The sequence below is a fragment of the Monodon monoceros genome, unplaced genomic scaffold (assembly GCF_005190385.1).
Source record: "Monodon monoceros isolate NGI ecotype Baffin Bay Population unplaced genomic scaffold, NGI_Narwhal_1 Super_Scaffold_10, whole genome shotgun sequence".
Classification (NCBI taxonomy): Eukaryota; Metazoa; Chordata; class Mammalia; order Artiodactyla; family Monodontidae; genus Monodon; species Monodon monoceros.
Genome location: NW_021703766.1, coordinates 6,595,780 through 6,622,274, shown reverse-complemented (window position 1 = coordinate 6,622,274; position 26,495 = coordinate 6,595,780). Strand labels below are relative to the sequence as shown.

Here is a 26,495-nt window from a genome sequence, read left to right as displayed (position 1 = left end):
GCTTGTGATTACTCCTTATTTCTGTGGGGTTTGCGTCTGTGTCAGCCCTTGGAAGGGGGGCCGTGTTTGTTCTGCTCGGTGTTCCAGGGCACTGCCCAATGACCAGCACATGCTGGGTACACTGTACACATCACCTCAGTGGATGAATGCCATCCTTCCCCTGCCTAGCCTAGCGATACCCTTCAGCTGTAGTGAAATGCAGCTCTGGAGACCTGAGCTTCAGGAACCATCTGTCCAGTGAGGGCAGTGTTTCTGGAGGCCTCTGTGGTCTGGATGACAGCCAGGCCAGAGCCACCCATCCAAGCACAGCCTTCGTCAGATGTGGCAGGCCTGGTTGGCACTCGCAGGCAGAAGGAAATGGTTGGAGTAGTTTCCATGAGGGTGCCCCTTGTCATGAGTTTCCATGGAAACGGAGGACTGCCTACCTCATCAACTTGGCATAAGGGAGGAGGATGGAGGGGAGCATCATGGGAGCTGGTGGTTTTTTTTTTTTGCGGTATGCGGGCCTCTCACTGCTGTGGCCTCTCCCGTTACGGAGCACAGGCTCTGGACGCGCAGGCTCAGCGGTCATGGCTCACGGGCCCAGGCGCTCCGCGGCATGTGGGATCTTCCCAGACCAGGGCACGAACCCACGTCCCCTGCACCGGCAGGCGGACTCTCCACCACTGCGCCACCAGGGAAGCCTGTATCTGGTATTTTTTAAAAAACTTTAAAAAATGAACTTTATGGAGGGATAATTTACATGCAATGCAATGGTCCCATTTTAAGAATATGGTTAAGTGCATTTTGACACGTGTATGCATGTGTAACCACCACCCATCCATCACCCCAGAAAGCTCCCTCGTGTTCCTTTTGCAGTCAGCACCCGCCCGCTCACTCCTGCGCCAGGCACCTCCTGACCTGCTTTCTGCCATTCTGGGCTTGTTTTGTGTGTATTAGAATTTCACATAAATGGAATAGCACATACAGTATGTGCTATTTTGTGGTTGGCTTCTTTCACTCAGCGTGGTGTTCTTGAGGTTCATGTGTGTTGTCACAGGTCCTAGTAGCCTGTTCTTTTCTATTGATGAGTGGTATTCCACCCACCCTTCTGATGGATGACCTTGGGCACCTCAGTTTCCCCTTCTGTAAAATGGGGGGAAATACGGTCCACTTTGCTGGATTGCTGTGAGGATTTAATGAGTTCCTGTGAGTGATGAGAAGAATGCCTGGCACACGGCGAGTGCTGAATGATGGTGGTCGTTACTGAGAGTAGTAATAATGGTTTCAGTTATCTGTTGCTTATAACAAACTACCCCAAAAACTAAGTGATAGACATTGCAGGCGGTTTCAGTCCGGGGCTCCTTTGAATAACATGAATGAATGAATAAAATAATAAAAAGGGCAGCCTCCGTGGCTGTTGCCTTTGTCGCAGGCTTGGACGCTGTGCATTTTGGCGACAGGCTAACAGGCAGACTCTGCCGCTTCTAACGTGGTTCGGTTTTGTTTTGAGGCGGGCCCTGGGGTCTCTGACCTGCTCAGAGCTGGCCCTGCTTCTTGCCCTGCATCCTGCTCTGAGCCGGCTCTGGTCTTGCTGGGCAGACTCACCAGCTTGCCTCATTTGAGCCTCAGGAAGTGGCCTCTGTAGAAAAAAATGTATAAGCAGTGGGTGGTGAGTTTTAGGCCAAGTAAGCAGATCACTGGAGCGTAAAGCCCCCAAATAGATCTTTCTCTGCTCAGTCTCCAAGCGAGTGGAGGCAGTGGCACATGCTTTGCATAATTTCCTACCCAAAAGGAAGGGGTTTTACTGTGAACAACTTTTCGGGACCAAAAGGAAAAAAAAAATCTCAAAAAGATCCAAGTTTTTTCTGTGTAGCCCAGTGTGAGAGCCGGACAGGCCTGGATTTGAACCCCGGATGCACCATTTGCACGCTGTGGGATCTTGGGCAAGTTCCTTAACCTCTCTGAGCCTCATTCTCCTCTGTGCTAACTGGCAAAGGTGAGAGCAGACTCTCAAGTGTGTATGCAAAGCACCTTGCCCTGCGTTTGACACATGGTTGGCTGCTGCAGTTAGGGAGTTGTTTTTTGTTTTTGTTTTTTCTTTTTCATTTACCCTCTTTCCTTGTCCCAGAACTTGTGCCTCAGTGTCTGGAAATGTGGTAGGCGTGAAGGGAAGGGTAAGCTTTGGCTTTCCTGGAAAGATACTTGCAAAGCTGTCTTTGAAGTAATACCATGCTCCTCTGCAGATCACTGATAGGGAGAGTTGAAAGGTAGGGTGTACATAATGGCCCCAAAGATGTCCACGTCCTAATACCCAGAACTTGTGGGTATATGTTCTCTTATGTGGCAGAAGGAACTTTGCAGATGGGATTAAGTTCAGGATCTTGAGAGGGGAGGCCATTCTGGATGGTCTGGATAGGTGGGTCCAGTGTGATCACGAAGATCCTTTTAAGTAAGAGGCAGGAGGGTCAGAGTTAATAGAGGCGATGACAGAAGCAGAGGTTGCAGAGATGTCCTTGGAAGCTGGAGGAAGGGGCCACGAGCCAGAGAGTGCAGACGGCCAGGCCACTGGATGCTGAAAACCGTGTGGAAATGGGTTCTCCCTTAGAGCCTGCAGAAGGGACCATACCCTGCCCATACCTGGATAACCCAGCTTAGCCTCGTGAGACTGATTTTGACCTTGGAACTGAAAGGGAATAAATTTATGTTGCTTTAAGCCACTAGATTTGTGGACTTTGTTACAGCAGCCATCAGAGGCTTGCACAGCCTGCCAGGTTGATGTTGCTATGTTGATGTTCCGTAGGAGGTCACCTCCCGTGATGGCCCCTATGCTCATTTTTATGTTTTTACCCTTCTGGCTTGGATGGACTGTTTTGCTCAGGCCTTTGGGACGTGAGATACTCTGGCTTCCCTGGGGCCTGGCCTCGGTGCCTCGGTCTCTGTGGTCAGGCGGCCGCGAGCCCCCGTGGCTAGGGGAACTGCTGCACAAAGGCTTCCTCTCTCGAGCAGGAAGAGAAACGAGCCATGCGTTCTCGGGGCCAGGCTTCCTGTGTGCCGCCTTCGCCCACCGCTGTGTCAGGTTCCAGATGGGGCGGGGACGGGACTCCGCTGCCCGGCGTTCTCTGAGGCGAGCTCCTCTCTGTCTGGTGTGGGCTTGTATTTAATTTTTTTAAACGATTCTTTTATTGTGATGTGGCACCAAATGACCCCTGGAGATGTGAGACCACTGCCAACCTCCGTGGAGAAGCAGGCCCTGGTGCTGAGTGGGACTGACTGCAGGGCTGGCCGTGCTTCTCTGTTGGGACCCTATTTGGGTGCGTCGTGGGCCTTCTTGCCGTGTTCCTCATGCGCCACATTTGTGAGGTGATGGGCCGTGGTAGGAGTTGGGCATTGAAATTCAGTAGTACGTGTTGTAATGAAAGAACAGCACTGGGGCTGAGGAATAAAGCACATCCCATGGCGGGGGTCATCTCACTGGTTGCCATCTTGTGACCTCTACCCTTTTGGTCCGTTCCCAGGACACCCCCCTGTGTGGGTAGAGTAGTGGTCCCCAAAGATGTCCAGGTTCTAATCCCCAGAACCTGTGGATATGTGACCTGACATGGCAAAAGGGACTTCGCAGGTGTGAGTAGGTTAAGGGGCTTAAGATGGGAGATGATCCTGGATGGTCCAAGTGGGCCCGGGGACATCATGGGGGCTTTAAAAGATGGAAGAGGGAGGTCAAAGATCAGAGTCAGAGAGAGGCTGAAAGATTCTGGCTTTGAAGATGAAGGGTCCACAGGCAAGGGACGCAGGCGGCCTCTAGAAGCCGGAGAAGGCAAGGAAACGGATTCTCCCCAGAGCCTCCGGAAGAAGCAGCCCTGGTGAGACCCATCTTGGAATTCTGATCTGCGGAAATGTAAGATCATAAATTTGTACTGTTTTAAGCCTCTTAAGTTTGGGAATGAATACATTCCCAAATATGCATCTCCTTCCAAGATCTGTTAGATTGACCCATTTAGTAAAGATTTATTGAGCACCGACCATGTTCTAGACACTCTGCTGGGCAATGAGGTGACCAAGCTGAATAAAGCAGGATCCCATCTCTCAGAGGTTCACAGTCTGCGGGGGAGATAGACAAGAGGTGATGATGCTACGACAGGGGTATGTGCTGGGTGCCGTGGAATTGTCGGGAAAGGCGTGGAACCAGACTGGGGGCCACGGGAGATTTCTCATAAAAGTCATTGGGAGGATCTCCGAACTTGGAGTAGGGACTCTAGAAATGTCCAGTTGTGTCTTGGTTATCCCTCCTTGGACCTCTAGTAAGTCTTTTAAGCTGAAACTGTTTAAAATGGAACGTGTCACTAAAAAAATGAAGGCCTTGCACTACCCTGGTGGTCCAGTGGTTAAGACTCCAAGCTCCCAATGCAGGGGGCACGGGTTCGATCCCTGGTCTGGGAAGATCCCTCGTGCCGCGTGATCCAGCCAAAAAAAAAAATTAAGGTCTCCTTGTTTAAAACCTACTCTTTGTTTCTCCACCTTGTTGAGAAGCTCACCACACGCACCCAGTGGCTCATGCCAGAAAACTGGAGTCCTCCTGACTCCACTCTCTCTCCTTCACCTTCGACGCCAACCCTGCCCCCAAGGTCTGTGGGTTTTATCGCCACATCTGGAGGTATGCTTGCCGCCTGCTAGATGCATAGCACTAGGATCCGGGCTCAGAGACGGAGGGGAGGATTGAGAAAAACATCCAATGTAACCGGTTTCCTCATACAGGTAGTAGGAGGCCATAAGTGTCATGGCAAAAGGGTGGATTCCAAAGATGGACTTCCCGGGTTCAAATCCCAGCTCTGCACTTAGCAGTGCACTCCTGAGGTCCAGGTGCTTCACCTTGAGTGCCTCAGTCTCCTCACGGACGAAATGGGAAAAAAATAGTGCCTATGTCATGGGGATGTTTTAGAATTAAAGATGTTAAAATATATAAAGGACTTAGAATGATATCCTGTATAAATGGTGGTGGTTGGTGGAGAAGCACTAAAAATCCTAACAGCAGCGGCCGCTTTCCGTGTCCTCTGAAGGGTCTTAACAACCTCTGTCCTTGGTGCTTTATAAATCCTCCTTATAAAGCCTCCCCATTTTACAGATGGGGAAACTGAGCCTCGCAAAGTAGTGTGACCTTCCTGAAGCCACTTAGTCGGAATGGCTCTGCCATGATTTTTTCCAGTATGTCTCTCAAGGTGGCCTGAGACAATTTTGAGCACCTCCTGGGTTTTTTGACGCTTCTTCCTGTACCCACCTGGAAGTCTGGCTCTTACGGCTGGAGGTGAGCAGAACCAGGCTCCTGCTTCCTCTGGATCAGGTGACTGAAGCCAGGGCACTTGGCCCTGAACTCCTCTCTCGGTTCAGCCTCCTCAGTCCCCTAAGGAATTGCTTCATGATCTACGGACTGTGTGTCACCACGCTTGAGTGTCCTGAGGGTGCATTTCCCTGTGACCCTGTGCTGCAATCAAGACTCACTGGACGTTTTCCTGGGACCCCGTAGATGTGATGTGTGAGAAGGAGCCTAGTAAATTCATGTCTGCTGCGGTTATAAAGGGTCTCTGCTGTTCTGGAGCTCTGGCTACTTCTGTACAGCATCAGTTAAGTGTTCAGGTCCAAAAACAGAACTTTGCACTTATTCCTTTAAAACTCTACCTACTCTGTTCCAGGTGAAGGGCCAGAAACTCATCTACTTGTAGGAGGCCAGGCAGGTGACCTAAATAAGAGAACTGGACAGGGTCTAGGGAATGAATGACAGAAAACCTGGGCCGCAGAGTGGGTGAGATGCGAGGGTGGGTGGGAACTGTGGTGGGTGGGGAGCCCGTGTGTGCCCGGTACGAGGTGAGCAGATCGTACCCCACACTGTAGGCTCAGGGTCGACAGATCCGCAGCTGGAAACGTAGGTCGTTAATGCAAAATCGGCTCATTTTTAAAACGTGCTGACTCATTTAAACAAATAAGCAACATGATCCTGACCTAACCAAACACATCTGCAGTCAGACGCAGTTCCCTGGCCAACGAGTGTAAAGTCTGTTTTAGGCCGGTGAGGGTGTTTGTGATTCTTATTGTTGCGTGGCACGTGGTACCTTGTCCTTTGCTCGTTTCGGCCACAGTTGCAATCAGTGGGTCTGCAGGGTCCACAGAGGATCCTGGAAAGACATGCTTGTGTGACCTTAAGCAAGTTATAGAACTCCTCAGAGACTCTGCTGACCTTTATAGCACCAGCCTTGTGAAGCTGCTGTGGCGGTTGAACTTGTAGTGTTTTTCAGAGCGTGAAAGGTGTGCTCCATCCAAGGTTTCAGTAAATGTGAATTTCTTTCCCATCAATTTGCATTCCTTCTCTTTTCCAAATTTTGGAGTAAAATTTTAAAAAGAGCTGAGAAAGGCCGAGAGCCCTGGCGTTTATCACTAGAGACCTCTTTCCAGGGAGACACCGCACATCTCCCAGGCATCCTGACGCCTAGCCCTCTGTCTGGGTCTCATGTTTGTTTTGGTCTTGTTCAGACTTGGCTCGGGTCTGGAGATGCACCTGGCAGTCTGGCATAGAGGGAAGAGTGAGGGCCACAAGAGAACGGGTTTTGAATCCTGGCAAGTGCCAAGGTCCTGTAGCCAGAGAGCATTTGCTGTGTTTAAAAAAAAAAAAAAAAAAAGAGGCAAGGAGGGTAGGGTGCTGATGAGAAGCAGGGTGGCTGAGCTACGCGCATGTGGTCATTATAGAGACTCTGTGGCCTTGACCGTATGACTGTAAGCTTTTAAAAATTTTTTTATTTGAAACAACACACATTCAATATTCAGTATAATGACTAATTATAAGACGATCTACCATGTAACCATCACTCAAATCCAGACCGAGAATGTTGCCAGCTCCCAGAAGCTTCTCATGTATCCTCCCAATCGCCCCTCCTCCCTTACCAACCAGCCCTTCACTTTTGTTTATAGTTTGACCATCTATGTACACAGAGGGTTGTTTTTTGTTTTTTTTTTTTGCTTTTGTCACTGAATAATAGCTCAGGAAATTTCTCCAATTCCGTTGACACAGATAGTCTACTACACCCTTTTTACTCATTACATAATAACCCATGGTGTGGCTGAACCAAAGGTAAATCACCTATTCTTCTGCCTCTACTATGTTTCCAGGTCTTTGTTTTGTCAGTTAGCCACTGTGAACATTGAGACGAAGGGGCCTCATTCTTGCTGTATTATTACAAAAGCATTACCTGCGTAACTCAAAGCATGTAAGTGAGGAAAAAAAATGTTCTGTCCTTCCTTCTCCCAAATCTTGAGGTAACCAGTGTTAACCGTTTAGTGTATTTCTTTTTACATCTTTCCTATGTATGTGTATATCCATATGCACACTTATGTACATAAGTTTATGTACAGTTTTTTAAGCAGAAATAGGCCCACACGATGCGCGTTGTTCTACAGCTCGCCTTTTGCCTTTACTGTGCTCTGTGCAGCTGTCTCATCAGTACACGTGGGTCTGGTCCATTCTCTTTGGATGGCTGCCTGGTGTTCCAGACAGTGGCTGCGCTGTCGTTTCTTTAACCCAAGTTCCCTACTGGTGGACAGGAGGGCACTTCCAATCATCCAGAATAGAAATGCCCCTGGACCTGCATCTTTGTGCACCAGTGCTCCTATTGCAGCAGGGCGAGTTCCTAGAAGTGGAATTCCTGGGTGTGCACATTGAACATTTTAATAGATTGTGTCATATTATCTCACCAGCTGCATCCTGGTTTTAGAGGGAACACTGAATGAAGTCTCTGCTGTGAGTGTTGAATCTCTTAAAGATTTCTAGACTCAAAAATAGTCACAACGTCACAGAATCTGGGTTTTAATGATGATCAGGCACGTGCCTTAGCTCTGTCCTGTCTTTTTCTGCTTCTGTGCTTTTCACTCATTCATGAACTTTTAATTATTTTAATAAATACATGTTTGAGTTTTTAAATTATGAAAGATTTCAAACATAAAAAGCAGAGCATAGAAAATAATATAAACCGTACCTATGCACCATGACCCAGTTTTACCAGCTCTTAGCATTTTCTTCATTATATTTGCTAGAGATCTCTTTTTATTAAATGTTATAGACACGGCTATAAAGCCCTCTGTCAGTTCTCCCAGAAATAACCATTTCGTGATGAAGATGTGTACCCTTCTCTCTCTCTCTCTTCTTTTTTTTTTGGCCGCATTGGGTCTTCGTTGCTGTGCACGGGCTTTCTCTAGTTGTGGTGAGCGGAGGCTACTCTTCGTTGCAGTGCGCAGGCTTCTCATTGCAGTGGCTTCTCTTGTTGCGGAGCACGGGCTTCAGTAGTTGTGGCGTGTGGGCTCAGTAGTTGTGGCTTGCGGGCTCTAGAGCGCAGGCTCAGTAGTTGTAGCACATGGGCTCAGTTGCTGCGCAGCATGTAGGATCTTCCTGGACCAGGGATCAAACCCGTGTCCCCTGCATTGGCAGGTGGATTCTTAACCACTGTGCCAGCGGGGAAGTCCCTACCCTTCTCTTTTATGTCTTATACTTTTCATACACTGGGGTAGCTGGAATCACAGATATGCATGACAGTTGGTTTGTGTCTTTTATTTATTTATTTTCTTTTTAAAAAATTTCTTTCTTTTATTTATTTACTTTTGGCTGTGTTGGTTCTTTGCTGCACGCAGGCTTTCTCTAGTTGGGTCGAGCGGGGGCTACTCTTCGTCCTGGTGTGCGGCCTTCTCATGGCGGTGGCTTCTCTTGTTGCAGAGCATGGGCTCTAGGACCGTGGGTTTCAGTAGTTGTGGCACGTGGGCTCAGTAGTTGTGGCTCGCGGGCTGTAGAGCATAGGCTCAGTAGTAGTGGTGCTCGGGCTTAGTTGCTCTGCGGCATGTGGGATCTCCCCGGACCACGGCTCAAACCCGTGTCACCTGCATTGGCAGGCTGATTAACCACTGTGCCACCAGGGAAGCCCCGGTTTGTGTCTTTTAAATAAAAAGTCATTACCATTTGTATAAAATTTCAAACTTTTGCAACCTTTTCTGTGCTTAGCATTTCTTGAAACTAAGCTTTTAATTTTGGAATAATTTGGATATACAGAGGAGTTGCAGAGATGCAGAGTTCCCACGTGCCTTTCTCCTACGCTCCCATCTTATGTTACGTGATGAATTTGCCCAGACCAGGAAATTAACATCATCAGTGCCTGGCTATTAACTAAATTTCAGACTTCATTTGGATTTTACCAGCTTTTCCACAGATGTTCTTTTTGTGTTCCAGGATCTATCCAGAGCAGCACGTTGCACTGGGTTGTTTTGATTTATCCACGTTACCATGTGTAGGTCTATCTTTTTTAATTGGTGGAGAGGGATCCGTGGATGAGGAGAGCCAGTTTGCTCAACTCCTCCAGTGATGGACGCGCACGTTGATTCTCTTTTCCTTCTGCAGGTGTGAGCTGCCCCACAGTCAGCCTGGGTGGGTGTTTCTCATGGGTGGATGGACTCTGAGAGGTGGAATCGCCTGGGGAAGGAGTGTGCGTTTCCAGTGGCATTGGTGATTGCCACGTCAGTGTCCAGGGGCCTTGTTCTGCCTCTTGGCTGAGTCCCGCCTTGGTGCCAGGTACTGAATGCTGCAGATGCAGAAGAAGTGAGAGGGGGACAGTTAGCCACTTAGTAGGTCTCAAAAAATCATGGCAGGAAGCCTCCTTGTTAGCAGTGCAGGGACTTCAAGAAGACCTGCTGCTGTGTAACAAAGAATTGGGCCGGTCTTTGTCCCTGGTTCCTGGGAAGGAGAATCGAAATCTTTGGAATTTCCCAAGTAAAATAAGTGTCCTTATTATGTAGAGCCGTTTGGATCACACCTGAGTTTATACTAATGAGATGAGATGACTCAGGATGGGGCTGGTCAACAAAAAGCCAGACTTGTGATTAGAGGGTTGGGATGTTAAAACAGCCTGACCTCCAGTGAGAGAAGAGAGGAAGGGGGGCTGGAGATTGTGTTCAATCATGAGGTCTACGTTCAATCAATTATGTCCATGTAATGAAACCCCAGTTTGAAAAACTCCGGACACCGAAGCTTGTTGGTACTTCCTGGTTGGTGAACATGCCGATGTGCCAGGAGAGTGCTGAGCCCTGATTCCCCAAAGAGAAGGGATGGAAGCTCTGTGTTTAGGACCCTCATAAACCTTGCTGTACCTCTCTCTTCATCTGGCTGTTCCTGAGTTCTGTCTTTCATAGTAAAGCTGTAATCGTAAGTATATAAAAGGACATGGCACGACCACCCACCGGGGGCCGAGCACACTCCAGAGGACCCCAGAGGGAGCCGGCTAGCTACAGGGGGTGACGGTGGACAGGGATGAGAAAGGTGCGGGGATGGGGCTCCAGGCAGGTGCAAAGGCCCTACAGGTGTGTGCGCCAGGCAGGAGGAATGACTGAATGGACAGATGTGGAGCTGGTGTGATCAGAGTGTACAGGTGGGAGAGGTGAGATGGGCAGGCACTGGGGGCCATGGAGGCTCCAGGGAGCACATACAGTGTGTCCGGGCAGCGCCCTTCTGTTCCTCACATCCAGGAGCTTAGCAGAATGCAGGACACACAAGCACATTTCCCTCTTGGGAACACAGCATGCACATTTCCCCTCGGGGCCTTTGTACTTGCTGTTTGCTCTTCTTGGAATATTCTTCCCCAGACATCTACATGGATCTGCCCTTGCTTCCTTCAAGCCTCAGTTTAGAGAGCACCTCCTCCGAGGAGGCCTCCCGCATCACACCTGCTACCCAAGCTTCTCCCGTACCCCGTCACCCACCAGGCCTCACTCTACTTTGTTTTTTTCTTTTTTTGGCTGCACCACACAGCATGTAGGATCCTAGTCCCCCAACCAGGGATCAGACCCTCGCCCCCTGCACTGGAACCGCGGAGTCTTAACCACTGCACCGCCAGAGAAGTCCCTGCTTTGGTTTAATTCTTATAGCACTTACCACCACCAGATATAATACATATTGATTTACCTGTCTGCCTCCTTAGAATATAATTCCTTGAGGGCAGGGATTTGGTCTGCTTGGTATCCACAGCCCCTGCCACTGGGCCAGGCCCGTGGACCCTCAGCACCTCTGCCAACTGGATGAGTGGTTGGGCATTACCCTCATCGTGATGACCTGTGGGTGACAGCAGTGAGCATTTAGCACCAGCTTGTGTCCTGCGCACCTCTGTGATGTGAGCTGTCGACTCCTTAAATCCCCGCATCACCTCCATGAGCCTGACCCTACTTAATGTGTCTCTATTTTGCAGGGGGAATGGGAGCTGGCAGGGCTGTGGGTGGAGTGACCGTGGGGCTGGGACTTGCCCCTCTGCTGCCCCGAGCTCCAGTTGGGAGCACAGCCTGGCTCCCTGGCAAATACTGGGAAAGAGGAGGGCATGCTGTGGGTTTCCGCCCCAGGCTGTGGAGTCAGACAATCGTTCATGCCCCCGCGCTGGACTCATATCCTTGTGCAGGGAGGTCTCGGGGTGGACCTGCCTGGACTGGAGTGCTTGGGGGACCCTCTTGCCCCAGCCCTGCCCTCTCTGAAAGGGAAGGAAGGCTCTCACCTTCTAGCTCGTTGTAACAGGAACTGCCACCCCCGACCCCGCAACCTTGGTTTGCAAAACTCTAAGCCTCGTGGGGAAATGAAGGGCTGGCTCGCTAACCACAGTGAAAACTCATTTGCAAAGGCAAAGCAGGGGCCACAGGGCCCTTCTCTGCCCCCAGCAGAAGGGACCAACATCTGCAGGCTGCTGTCTTGCTGGAACTGGTCATGCCCCGCCGTTGGGCTTGGGAGCCTGGAGCCAGTTACCAGCTGCCGGCTTTCTAGTCTTCCAGCCTCAGTCTTCCCCTCTGTTAAATGGGAGTAATCATAATAATATTGTGGTGATCTGATGCTCAGATGAGGAAATGCACGCAGTGCCTGACGCATTGTGGATACTGGGAGGCTATTAGCATCATTTCCATGGTGGTGATAGATGGTCGGCATCCTTCTCCCGGCCTCCGCTCCACATGGCAGCTGCTTTTCAGGAATAATCCTCAGGTTAAGTAGCGAGGAGATGAAGACGTATTTCCTGATGCATTCTTTCCTTTTCCTTTTCGAGCAGAATTTGCCATTTTAGTTAACCTTCTGTGAGCAGTCTGATACTGAGCTGACTGAGGGCATCGTGAGGGCCAGGCCCCACTCCTGAAAAGCTGAAGAATGAGGCAGAGGCTGGCCCTCCTGCCTTGGGTCTGGCGGGGGAGACCGCGGGTGCCCAGTTAGCTGTAAGGGAGCATGATGGGAGCCGGCACAGGCGGTTGTTGGGCTCCCAGAGGTCCAGGCGTCCGCGCCTGTAACTGTTTGAAGGCTTCTAGCGTGAAGGCTTCTAGCGTGCCATGCTTGCCCGGGGCCCGGGGCCGGCGCCAAGGTTGTAGCGCTAACGCAGAGGAACGAGTAATTACCGTAAGTGTGATGAGGACCCGGAAAGGGGAAGTTGAGAAGAGGAAGGAAAGCCCTCCCAGGAAGGGGGCATTTGAGCTGGGCCTTGAGCTGAGATGAATGCTCTTTCCTGCTTCTGGGCTTCCGGAGAGTCTGCTCCTTCCCTGCCTGGAAGGCACTGTGTTGGGGGTTTAAGGACCCCACGAAGGCCCACGGACCCCAGGATGAAATCCCCCTTTAAAGGATGAGGGCTTTACTTCTCTGGAGGGCTTTCTAGGCCGGGAGGGCCGGGTGGGAATGACCAGTGTGTCGTGTGTTCACCGCAGGACTCTGGGGACGGCTTCTGGAAGAGCAGGGCCTTCTTTTGCGGTCTGTCCTCGTCCCTCGGAGCCCTTTCCCTTGATCATGGCCCTGTCAGTCACTCCGAGGGTCCTGAGCCGTTTTTCTGGCCAGCACGGCCCAGTGCCTGCAGGAGAAGCCGGAGGGTGAAAAGGTATCTCTGCCTGTCTCATCCAGGGATTGACTCTGGCAGTGGGAGCCCCGAATACGCTTGGCATCTCCCTCCGCCCCCTGAGGCTTGGCTTCAAAGAGAGGAGCTACGTTTAGCCAGTATCTGTCCTGCTCACGCAAGGGTTTTCGGAGAGGCCCTTGGGGGAGCAGCCCGCTCGGAAATAGAAGTGGGGAGGGGAGAGAGCCAGGCTCTCCGGTTCGGCGGGGCGCTCTCTCTACACCACCACCAACCACATCGCCGCCCTGCTGCCTTTGGCATCGAGGCCCGGCCAGGTGGCCCTGAGGGAATGACTTCACCTTCCTGAGCTGAGCCTGGAAAATGGGGGTTTGTTCCCAAGGTTGGCAGAGGATTAAGGAGATGGTGAGGTCAGCTCTGGCACCTAATAAATATTTTGTAAGAAGGGTCTGGTCTGTTTTCCCTCCAACTCAGGTGTTTCTACCCTGGGCTTGACCTTGGCCGGGCTCCGTTTTCTGCTGGCGGAATTGGTTGTTGAGTCCGCCTGGGTGGGTGCTGGAGTGTGCCGGCTCTGGAGCTGGACCAGCAGGGCTCGCACCCGGGTCACCCAGCCTGCCAGAGCCTGTTTACTCCTCTGCAAAATGGGGGTGCTGATAACGGTGGCCACTCACCCCTTAGGGCTGCAGGAGGCACCACTGAGGTAATGGACACTAAGTATTATACTTGGCTGGTGGTCGGTAAACTGTGAACTGTCAGAGTTGCTGCTATCTGTGTAGGGCTTTTGGAGCCGGGACCTTTGCAAGGATGCTCCTGAGAGGAAGAATCTAGCAGGACCCAGTTGGCCCAGGGTGAGGTCTGAGCAGCGGGGAGGTCTTTCTTCCCTGTATAGTGATTAAGAGCACAGGCTGGGAACCAGACTGCTGGGGTTCAAGTCCTGGCTCCACCAGTGTGGCCTTGGAAAGTCAGGCATCTCAGTCTCAGTGTCCCCATCTTTGGGATGCAGATGACGATCTCGGCTCACATCAGAATCCCTGATATGTTGCCTGGCTGGACTAGATGTTTCTGTGAATGTGGCTTCCCTGCCCTTTTGCTCCTCTTTGGTTTCCTCTGAAGCCAAGAGGTTCCTGGTAGAAAGACGAGGACAGCGTTTTCCATGGGAAGATTCAACATCAGTCAACCTCGAGAATTTTCTCTACACAAACCTGGTCAAAGTTGAGATAATTGTCTGTATTCTCAGAACCTTTCTTTTCCTGTGAAAAAATAACAAGAAAAGAACCATCAGACTCAAAGAATGAGTGTGTGTTTATGTGTAGTGCTGCTGGTTGGACTGAGGTCAGGCAGGGGGAAGATGGGACGAGAGGCTGTTCTCTTGTTACAAGGGGAACCCACGCTGTCCTTCTGCAGGTGCTGAGAACTCAGGCTCCTTGCGGACGTACATAGAAATTGTGTTTTTGGCTGCCGTCCTTGGCCTTTGCAGAATGAGTGGGGCCCCAAGCTAGGCCCCGCCGTGGGTCCCCTGCAGGCCACTTCCTCTGGGTTTCAGTGACTGACTTATCGGCCAGCCCCATGCGCATCTGTTTGTGGTCCGGCTAGAAATAGTATGGATTCCTGGTGGAGGGAGGAGCACAGGGCTGGCTCCTAGAATGGAGAATCAGCCTGTGGGGAGGGGTAAGGGATGCTGTCCCCAGTGTCCCCCAGGGGAGACCATGCTCGGGGCCCTGGCAAAGCACGATTTCCAGGCAGGGCCTCTGGAACGTGAGCCAGTGGTGGGAGCATCCTTCCCTTCAAAGTTCCTTTCTGGTCTTTCTGGTCATGTCAGGGAGAATATCTGTTTGCTACTAGCATGGTTGGTTTCTTTCTTTCTTGATATTCTGTATTTCTTTTTTTTATGAATTTATTTATTTATTATTCATTTATTTTTGGCTGCGTTGGGTCTTCGTTGCTGCGCACCGGCTTTCTCTAGTTGCGGCGAGCGGGCTTCTCACTGCGGTGGCTTCTCTTGTTGCGGAGCACGGGCTCTAGGCGCGCGGGCTTCAGTAGTTGCAGGACGCCGGCCCAGTAGTTGTGGCTCACAGGCTCTAGAGCGCAGGCTCAGTAGTTGTGGCGCACGGGCTTAAGTTGCTCCACGGCATGTGGCATCTTCCCGGACCAGGGCTCGAACCCGTGTCCCCTGCATTGGCAGGTGGATTCTTAACCACTGAGCCACCAGGGAAGCCCCATACTCTGTATTTTTAATTGAAAATTTCATTGAGATAATTGAAGATTCTTTTGAGATAAATGAAGATTCATTTTCCAGGGGGACTGTGCTGTTTCCCCCAGTGGTAACATCTTGCAGAACTGTAGTGTGACATCACAGCCAGGACGCTCGCACTGATTCAGTCCACTACCCGACTCACTCACATTTCCCCAGTTGTCCTTATACTCTGTGTGTATCTGTTTGTTGTTTTGTACGATTTTATCCCATGGGTAGGTCCCCGTATCCCCCGCCACAGTCAAGATATTGGAAGTTCCATCACCACCGAAATCCCTCTTAATAACCACACCCACCTGCATTTCTAAAATTTTAACACGTCTCATTTTGAAAGGCATTTTTCTTTAATAAGATATAACAAACCTATGGTAAAAGGCAAGCGAGGTGAGCCTGAGCTCAAATTTACACATGTCCAGCTCTGTGGCCACTGTTCCCACGAGGTAACCACCGCTTTGCTTCTGTGTCCTTCTGTGAGTCTTACTATGGTGAACTCGGCCTCACGCCCTCTAACACGCCTGCTTTTGTCCTCTTACAATGCAGAAGCACATGAGGGTTTCCTTTTGGCATCAGCTGGTTTTAGGCAGAATTTAACATTGTCCTGTTTCCACTGACTGCGTTATATTTTACAATTCCTATAATGTATGGTGGGCGGGACTGGTTTTCTTCTTACCGTAAGGCATAAACCCATTCTTAAAATACATCTGTTCAAGTGAAAAAGGTGAGTTGATTTAAAGATAAATATTAGACAAAGAGTGCCAGCACCATGCAGATACGGCTCACCTGACAAAGTTGATAATCAAATGACTGACATTTGAGAAAGTGTCAAAAGCACATATGACTCCAAAAAACCCCAGACCAAAAACTGGTTGATCCAGTGGGGGAAATGTCTATATATAGCCTTTGTACAATGAAGGCCTTCTGTGTAATTTTGATTCACAATACTGGTCTAAGGCAAAGCAAATTAAAATTTCAATAGGCTGGGCGTTAGGGAGTGAGTCCTTCCTTTAATGCCTTAATGATTTTTGAAATACCTGCACCATACCTGTTTTATATACCTAATACATATTTAAAAATGGACTCTTTTTAACTTAAATTTGTAGAGAAGGAACTTTGATCTCACAGTTTAGAGGCTGCTAGATCTGTATTTTTCCAATTCCTATTAAAATACATCACAATTAAGACATAAAAAAAATGTAGCTACTCTTATTAAAGTCCTCTCCCATATCACACGCATGGGATTATTCTCATTTCATTTCCAGCAGGAGGGAGGAAACAGGAAGTTTAAGTGACACTAAAACAATGCATATTTAAAGAATTATATTTGGTGGTTAGTTAGTGCTTGGGGTTTCAGCTGACCAGTTCATAAGACTCCTCTTTCTCTCATCTTCTCTTGAGTTTGGAAACAAGAACTGAAACACAGGTAACTCATAACTGGCTATGAGAAGGTTTGCTCTGTGTTTGAGCTGCCTTAAGAGTCTGGTTTAGAATTGACCTCTGGCCCCTGACCTGCTCACTCTGTCACTCGCACTGTTGGATGTCCACTCCATGTGGCAGGGAGTAGGGCAGGGCATGTGGTTCTTGGGGGATGGATTGGACCAGGGCTGGACCAGGAGGCTGAGCTGGGCAAGCCCGCTTCCTTCTTCCAGACTCTGCTGTCTGAGAGCGTTCCCTGCTCCCATGGGGAGAGGGAGTCCCCGGAGGGAAGAGGAGTCCGCCAGTCAGTTTCTCCAGGATCACTTAAAACTCTTAAACACCCGTAAAACAGTCCTTCAAACATTTCTGCCTGGATACAGAGCATTCCAGGAACAGCTAAATAATTATTTGCGTGTTGTGATTCTAGAAAAGTCTCTGTGGAAGCATGAGGCGGCATATTCTCCTCTGGCTGTCAGCGCAGTCTCATCCATTGTTTCTTACATTTTCAACAAGGAAGATGAGAACGGCCCCCCTCACTTCCCATCTCTAGGCTTTAAAATAATTTTTAATGTTTTACCAAGTTCTTTTAGGTATGTCTACCTGTGGGAGGGATATTATTTCCCCATTTTACCTATAAGAAGGCAGAGGCTAGGCTAGAATAAAGAAACCTGTCCCAAGCTGCATAGCCGGGACAAGTAGAGTGGAACTTTAAGCACGTGTCTTCTAGATTCTTTTAAAGTTGGGCTCGTTCTCCTCTCCCGCGTTGAACCTCTTGTAACTGTGCTCTGTGGTGCATGTCAGCTTTTTTATCTGACTTCAAGGTCAGATGCTGCTGTGTATGTGAAATAACCCCACACCCTTGGTTTTTTAAAGCAGGGTCCTTCACTGAGACAGAGCAACACTGAGACAAAGTGAAACCACCAGCAGTGGCGAAGGTGTTATTGAAAGATGCTATGAAAGAACATTCATCCCAAGAGCTCAACTAACCCTGACTGTGAGACCTCCTGGGGGCCACTGCAGGTTTTATTTAATGTACTTTCATCTTGTTTGCAGAGCAGCTCCGTGGAGGAGCTACTGTACCACTGTGAGCGTAGATGAGGACATTGCAGAGAGAAGGGAGGTGACTTGCCCAACCTCCCAGGCGTCTTTGGGAAGCAGAGCTGGGATTTGAACCAGGGTCTCTGGAGCCCGGGACTCCTTCCAGGGCTTTCTGCTCCCCCTTCACCAGGATAACTCTAGCCTTCAGAACTCAGCCAAGATGCATGCCCCCGAGAAGCCTTTCTTCTCCTTGCTGGGAAGAAGCCCCCGTGTAGACTTGATTTTGCTCCCTTGAGGTGTTTAGCGTGGTGGTGGGTTTACGTGCTTGTGTGCAGGTTCGGACAGGGTCTGTCCTCCCAGGCTCTGAGCTTCTGGGGACGGGGACCGTGCCTGTCGGCTTCATCCTTGGCACTCAGCGAGATGGTCACTACCTACCTGGTTGGTTGAATGACTGAAAGATGGAAAAAGGAGGGTGGTGGGTATGTGCAGGAAGGTCCCCGAACCTTCTCTGTCTCTTCCCCTTAGGTACATCTGGAGCTTCCTTGAAGATACTTTGTTAAGCTTGTTGGGGGGTGGTGCCACTTGAGGTCGAGTGAGGAAATTGGGGAATAGGTCATGTGAGGATAGGAGGACGTTCCAGGCGTGCAGGGGGTCAGCAAGACAGAGGCCCAGAATCAAGAGTGGGAGGAGGAAGGAAACAGGAGTCGAAGAACAGGGGCATGGGGACAACCGACAGAGGGGGCAGAGAACCCCAAGTGTGCGTCTGCAGGTAATGGGTGGGGAGGGGTGGCCGGACCTGGGGAAGACCCGAGGTGATGCCGGGAAGCAGGGGGAGGTTTCAGAGACAAGGCTTTGCTTCTGTGGCTGTGTTATCTCACTTCTTCAAGCAGGAAGCACGGCTGCAGAGCCCGACTGCACGAGCACACTCGGCCCGAGCTCTGGCCACCAGAGCTGACTTGGCAAGTAAAGTCGGTCCTCTTACCGACTCTGTGCCCCTTGGCCAGAATTTCAACCAGTGCAGATCAAGCTCCCGTTGCCACCGTTTGCCCATCCCCCTTCCCACCAGTCATCCCTGTGGTCAGCAAATTGGTGGGAATCTCTTTTTTTAACGTTTTCTCATGCTTTTACACACATATGAGCACATGTACAAATACAGGCATCCCTCCTTAGCTGAGCCTAATGCATTCCTGAAAACACAATAGAGAGCATCTTCCTTTGGATAGCAGTGTATTATGTGTATATTATATTATAGTATATGTGTATTATAGTATATGTGTATTATATTACATGGATACAAGTGGTGGCACATTACCAACAGCTCGAAAAACCCAACCAGTTTCCCCAGTATTGCTTGACACCCTTAATCACCTAGAAGCCAGCCCATCAAATATTTCTGTAACCATACGAAGCATTGACAGCAACAAATACCTAATGATTTGATGCTTTAATGAACTTATTACTCATTCATATGATACTACACGGTATTGGTTCTGAATTTTGATTTTTTTCTGTCCTGTAACTACTTTGTAACTCGATAGAAATGACAATGAGATCTGTTAAAAATACTAAAGAGGTCATCTAAATTGGACTCTGGCTTGCCAGAAGTAGACACTAAGACTGAATAGGGTGGGCAGGACACTAGGTTTGCTGCATGATGATTTTCAGCGTTAGAGCACTGGACATGTTCCTCTCTAATGCAGACTGATACACAGCAGTATTTCCACAGGTGCCTGCACCTGACCTTCCTGTAGCAGGTGTGTGATCTTTGTGGTGCATTTTAGGTAAAAAATGTTTGCGAGTTACAGTAAATATTAATATAGTGAGAATTTGCACAGCAACGGGCACCTGTATACAAGATGTGCATGCACACGTTTGTACATACATGTGGACCCACACACGCACAGATACAGGCACATAAACCTGGTATCCTGTTGATGTAAGCTGTTGTGGAGCTTTTCCACATCACTACGTAAGAACCTGCCTCTTCAGTTTCCACAACAGATAAGTTGAGAGATGGTGTTTTTCCTTAGGCCTTATATGAGTTCAGCTTTATTCCATTGCGTTAATAATTAAAAAAATAGTAGCTGACAAGCACTTAGAAGTTACTACATCTTCATTAGTTAAAATTACCAGACACTATTTTAATTCTCACGCACGCGTGCATGCACGCACACCTACGGACACACTTTCATTTAATCCTCAAAGAACACCGCGTGGGGAGACCATTATTTCTCCTGTTGCTCACATGAGGAAACGGAGGCAGGAAGAGGTGAACTTACTGCCTGAAACCACCTGCTGGATTTGAACCCAGGTGGACTGGTTCCAGAGTCTATCTGCTCATCACCAGCCATGGGCTTGTCACGACCTGGGGGACCCTTGGAAACCTGTGGATTTGCATCCCCGGCACTAGGGTTTTATTCCCAGCAGCAGGTCCGAAAGGTGGTTTGGGATTAACCCGGCTGGGTGCAGCCAGCCTTACGCTTCTTGCTGCTCCGCACCCCTGGTGTGGTGGGACCACCCTTTAGCAAGGAAGGTGCCCCCGTGTGATGCAAGATCAAGTACTGGGCATGCCAACAAAAATGCCCAAAGGGCCCTTGCAGACTCTGCCAGTTATCAAATAGAAAACCACTCCCACTGGCCAGGGATTTCCTTCCTGACTTCCTGGGGCCCCTGGTAATCAAGGGGGTGGCCAGAGAGTGAGCACCTGTGTGTCTCTGGAGGTGGCCCCTGCTTGCCCAGAAGGCCTGGGAAGTAGTGGTGACAGCTTTGAAGGGCTCGGTGGTGGCTCATGCACAGCAAGTGACTGGCCACCTACATATGAGCACCATCGCTGGCCCGGGTTGGTGGCTGGTCAGCCGCGTGGCATGAAGGGGGCACGTCACCGTTACACCTGCAGCCCTGAGGGTATAGTCGATAGAGGACCAATTTCCGCTCCTACCAGAAACCTGAGATAACTGAAAACGGGTGTTCAAAAAGAAACCTGTCTGCAGATGTTCATAGCTGTACTATTTACAATAACGAAAAGGTGGAAACAACCCGAATGTCCATCAGTGGGTAAATGGATAGACCAAATCCATACGATGGAATATTATTCATTCATAAAAATGAAGTACTGACACGTGCTACAACACGGAGGAACCTCAGAGATCTTCTGCCAAGTGAATTTAAAAGCGAGACACAAAAGACCACGTATCGTATGCCTCTCTTTATATGAAACATCCAGAACAGGCAAGTCTCTATAGACTGAAAGTAGATGAGTGTTGTCCGGGGGCTGGTGTGGGCTGAGTGGGAAATGTGGAGGCTGAAGGGTATGGGTTTCTTTTTGGGGGGATGAAAATGTTCTAACATCGACGCTGGTGGTGGTTGCCCAAGTCTGTGAATATACTAAAAGCCATTGAATTGTATACTTCATGTGGATGACCTGTATGGCATGTGAACTATATCTTAAAAAAGCTGTTACATTAAAAAGAGAGAGTGAGCGAGGGAGCGCACTGATACCTGTAATTCCAGAACCACCTGCTGATCCAGGATACCTGTGGGGCTACAGAATGTACAGGGGCAGTAACATCTCGTCCCGTCTCCATGTAGGATCTCTCCTGGGGGAGCCCAGAGACGCTGTTCCCTCAACAACTGGGACTTGTCCACATCTGCCACTGTCCTGCCTGAACTAGAGAGACATTGCAGCTTTGACCCCTCAAACATCTGATCGCCGAGTTCCATGGGGGTAGCACGGAAGCTGCCAGTTCGATAACCTGATCCAGCAGAGGATGCCGAGGCCTAACCCTGCTGCCATAGTAATCACTGCTGCACGTTAAAGGCACTTGGCCATGAATGCTGCAGCTCTTTGCCTGAGGCCTGGGGAGTTAAGACCCCCTAAAAGCGGCCCTCAACCAATAGCAGTTGGAGGTTGGGGGATAACACCCCAGCTCCCTCCCTCTCTTGGTGGGGCAAACTCTAAGGGGCTCCCAGATCCCCATGCAGCTCCCTGTGCCCCTGGGGTACCAGGATGATGACCTAGCAGCCTCCTTGTCAGCGCCTTCCCTTCTCTGTCTCACTTCCCTGCTCCTCTGCTGGTGTTTCCTGGGATCAGCTCCTGGATAAACTGCATGTGCTCAAATCCTTGTCTCAGGGTCCGCTTCTGGGGGAAGCCAAGCCAAGACACCCAGGAAACCTAATCATGTATTCCGCGGCAGTCTGAATTTCTGCTCTGAGCCAGGCTCTGACGTAGCTGGGTGTGAGGCTCCGGTTGTGAACAGGGCGGACACGACCCTTGTCCCCCTGGGGCTTAGAGGAGAGAGCAGATAGGCAGCAAACAAAGAAACCTATGAATGCGTATGGTGCTGGTGAGGAACTTTATGGCACAGATGTAAAAATGACGGGCTGGATCCGTGCAGGGAGGGGGAGAGGGAAGGCGGTGTTGAGAAGTCACTTAAATGAGAGCCGACGTAGCCAGGAGGCCCATGTACGGTGAGACTTGCTGACTGGAGCGCGGTGGGAAGAGGGCTGCGTGTCCTAACGTGGCTTCTCAGCGTCGCCTGCCTGACCGTGAGAAGCAACGTAAAGGTTCAAATCCTGGCTCTTCCGCTTGCTGGCTGGTGACCCTGGCCGAGGTACTTCACCTCTGCATGCCTGTTTCCTCATCTGTATAATGGGGACAGTCATGGGAGAGCAAAAGGACAGGCTCGCTGTTTCCAGGAGACTCAGTTTCCTGGTGTGATCCATGCTCCAGCGCCTCATGTGACCACGCTGAAGCCCGTCCCCTGCTGGGACCACAGCCTAGCTTTATTCTCCTGCCTCATCTGTTTCTGCAGTCCTTTGTCCTTTGAGCACCCTCCCGCCACCCCACCGCCCAATAAAAACCTAAAAGAGAATCCTTGCCTCAGGCTTGGCTTCCAGGGAACCGACCTGTGACATGTGCAGAGCATTAGCACTGTGCCTGGCATATAGGAAGTGCTCTGTAAGAGCAGTACGTGATTATTATTATTGCCTTTATTTCTAGTCGCATGGATGAAGCTAGTGTGTCTGTAAGACCTTTGGAGGCCAGGAGTGTGTACATCCAGGAGAGTGTCTGGCTGACAAAGTATGCTGGATAAATACTCTGCGTTTATGGATAGAAGGACTCAATATGTCAGTTCTTTGCAACTTGGTGTAGAGTCAACACGATCCCAATCAATATCCCAGCAAGTTATTCTGTAGACATTGACAATCTGACCCTGAAGTTTCTATGGAGAGGCAAAACACCCAGAATTGCCAGTACACTATTGAAGAAGGACGAAGTCAGAGGTGCCTGCTGCCCCACTCTGAGACTTACTAGAAAGCCATAGTTATCAAGACAGTGAGGTGTTGGGGAAATAATAGACGATTAGATCAATGGAACAGAATAGAGAGAACAGAAATAGACCCACACACATCATCAGCTGATCTCTGACAATGGGACAAAGGCAATCCAGTGGAGAGAGCATAGTCTTATCAGAAGCACGATGAATAGGCCAGTTCTTATCCCGGGAAAGGAAAGGGGGAAGTGAACAGGATGACATCATGGAGGCAGCCAGTCCTGGCTGGCGAGGGTGGATGCCTGCGGCCCTTTCCTGGGACAGGGCTGGCCTCCAAAGGATCCTTGCTTGCACCGAAGTGAAGGGCAGTGTAGGGACGGTCAGGGCTGCTTGCATCGTCAGAGTGGCTGTTTATATTTTAGTCTTTTCCCGTCTTTTCCCATGTTTCTTTCTCTCTGACTTTGTACGTTGCATGGTTGTGTCTCCCTCCCTCCCTCATCTGGATGGCTTGTCTTCTGTTCATATCTGGTTGTTTCTGCCCCTCTTTTACCCTGTCTGGTTGTTTCCATTTGTGTGTGTTCGTATCTGTGTGTGTCTGTCTCCCTCTGCCTCCCCCTCTGTCCCATCTCCAGTTCTGTCCCTGTCTGTGTCTCCATCTCTCTCTGTCCGCTTCCTCTTTCAACAGCTATTTATCGGGCCCCACTGTGTACCAGTTGCTCCGCTAGGGGTGGAGATACAGTGGTGAGGAAAGATGCACCATCTAGGGAAGGAGCCATGAATCCATGGTTCACACCACTAAGCACTTGGCTTCTTCAGTGCTGTGGGGAAGAGGGGCTTGGTGTGTGTAATAGCAGTAGTTGGAGGGTATTCTGTGCGTCTGACGGTGATCGAGCTGAAACTGGGAGGAAGAACGTGGAGCTAACTAACTAGGCTAAGAGTGTCCCCAGCAGAGCCAGCGGTGGTGTCCTGTGGGGGAGTGAATGCAAGCTGCTGGCCAGTGTGGCTGGAGCACAGCGGTGAGGATGCACAGTTGATCCAGATGGCGTCGGCAGGGTCATCACATGGCCTTGGTTCTTAGTCCTAATAGTACTGGGATGCCATCGGCAAGCTTGAAGCCCAGGGGTGGCTGGAGCATGTCTGCATTTCATAGAAAAGACTATGGGGGTAGCTCCTGGCTACTTCAGTAGTGCAAGCGAGAGGTGACAGTGGCTTGGATTATGGTGTTGGCCCTGGGAATGGGTAGAAGATAGATTCAAGAGTGATTTAGAAGGAATTGATAAGACTTGGTGATTGCCTGAAGACAGTGTTACATTATCTGAAATTTTTCTCTTTAGTTATGAACGCATCAAATTTTTATTATAATTTTGCTGTAAGGAAAAAAGCTCACAGTTGGCCAATTCAGAAATTCCCTCTTAGAGATATTTTATGGGGAAAGAGAATGGTTAGATAATCATTGTTAGACTAGCTAGGAAAAAAAGAGTATTGCTTAAGGTCACTGGGCTCCTAACGGGCAGGCAGCTGGGTTGGGTAAGTAACTGATTTCTGAGAACGAACATTAATACCTCAGATGTTCTCAGATAACCGCTGAAGCAGGTAAATCAGCAGTGCTGATTTAACCCCCCAGAAGGTTGTGAATCTGAGCGCGCACAAAGACTCTGTGTTTTGTTGTTAGTTTTTGAGGAATGAAGGACCCCTTGACCCCACCCCCACCCCCATAATAGGACCACCCATAATTAAGTGGGTTTAAAAAATTTTTTTTAAATTTATTTTTGGGCTGTGTTGGGTCTTCATTTCTGTGCGCGGGCTTTCTCTAGTTGCGGCGAGCAGGGGCTGCTCTTCGTTGTGGTGCGCGGGATTCCCATTACGGTGGCTTCTTTTGTTGTGGAGCGTGGGCTCTAGGCATGCAGGCTTCAGTAGTTGTGGCACGTGGGCTCAGTAGTTGTGGCTTGTGGGCTCTAGAGCGCAGGCTCAGTAGTTGTGGCGCACGGGCTTAGTCGCTGTGGTGGCATGTGGGATCTTCCCGGACCAGGGCTCAAACCTGTGTCCCCTGCATTGGCAGGCAGATTCTTAACCACTGCACCAGGGAAGTCCCTTGATAAGTGTTTTAAAAAACTTTTTAGTTTGAAATAATTTTAGACTCATGATGACATTACAAAAATAACACAGAGTTTCTGTGTACCATTCATCCAATTTCCCCCTGTGATAACATCTTTCATAACCATAGTTGTCAAGCCCAGGAAATGGACACTGGTAAAATATTATTAAATTACAGACCTTAATTAGTTTTTTTAATTTATTTTTTATTAAATAATAGTTGAATTACAGTATTGTGTTAATTACTGCTGAACAGCAAAATGACTCAGTTATACATATGTATACATTCTCTTTCTATTCTTTTCCCTTGTGGTTTATCACAGGATACTGAATATAGTTCCCTGTGCTCTACAGTAGAACCTTGTTGTTTATCCATTCTACATATACCAGCTTGTATCTGCTAATCCCAAACTCCCAGTCCAACCCTTTCCCACCCACCTCCCCCTTGGCAACCACCAGTCTATCCTCTATGTCCCTGATTCTGTTTCTCTTTTATAGATAGTTTCATTTGTGTCATAGTTTAGATTCCACATATAAGTGATATCATGTGGTATTTGTCTTTCTCTTTCTGACTGACTTTGCTAAGTGTGATAATCTCTAGTTGCATCCATGTTGCTGCAAATGGCGTTATTTTGTTCTTTTTTATGGCTGAGTGGTCAGACCTTAATTAGTTTTCACCATTTTTTATGTGGACTCAACTTTTGTTTGTTTTTGTTTTGGTGTATAGTTTCAAGGAATTTTATCACGTTTAGACTTGTGTAACTACCACCACACACAGGGTACAGAACAAATGCTGTTTATTTAAAGTCTTTTCACTTTACTTCATGATTCTTGTCCCCCAAACTGTTTTCAGTCTAGCTAGATCCATGGTAAGAAAGTGAGAAGCCTTTGGTTCAGGCTTCCCTGGTGGCTCAGTGGTTAAGAATCCGCCTGCCAATGCAGGGGACACGGGTTTGAGCCCTAGTCTGGGAAGATCCCACGTGCCGTGGAGCAACTAAGCCCGTGCGGCACAACTACTGAGCCTGCATCTAGAGCCCGTGAGCCACAACTACTGAGCTCACGTGCCTAGAGCCCGTGCTCTGCAACAAGAGAAGCCACCGCAATGAGAAGCCCGTGCACCGCAACAAAGAGTAGCCCCCGCTTGCCGCAACTAGAGAAAGGCCGTGTGCAGCAACAAAGACCCAACGCAGCCAAAAATAAATTAAAAAAAAAAGGCTTTGGTTCATTCCATCCCCTCCTCCCCTAAGTTAATACTCTGTCTCCTCCTCCTGTTGTTATGTGTGAGTGGCTGTGAACCTTTCCTGCCAGTTCAATTCTGACCCTAAAATGCCTTTGTTCAATTGGGTCTATTTGCTTCCTTGATCCCAGGTCAAAGCTGAGGTCTCCTTCCCTACTCTCTCATTTCCAGGAATACCTCTTTCCTGTTTCTCTGTGCAGTGTAAGAACAAAGATGTATGTCCCAGGATTCTTATGGTTACATGTGACAGAAACTCATTTCCCACTAACCAAAGCAAAAAAGAGAATTTATTGGGTCACATAGGTAGCGTGCTCCAGCGCAGAAGTGGCTTC

The 26,495-nt window shown here is 49.3% G+C and overlaps 1 protein-coding gene across 1 annotated transcript in view; it reads left to right on the top strand.

Annotated features, from left to right (window-relative positions):
- Positions 1–26,495, top strand: part of PLCG2 (phospholipase C gamma 2) — a 148,576-nt gene that overhangs the window by 32,368 nt on the left and 89,713 nt on the right. The window lies entirely within an intron of this gene.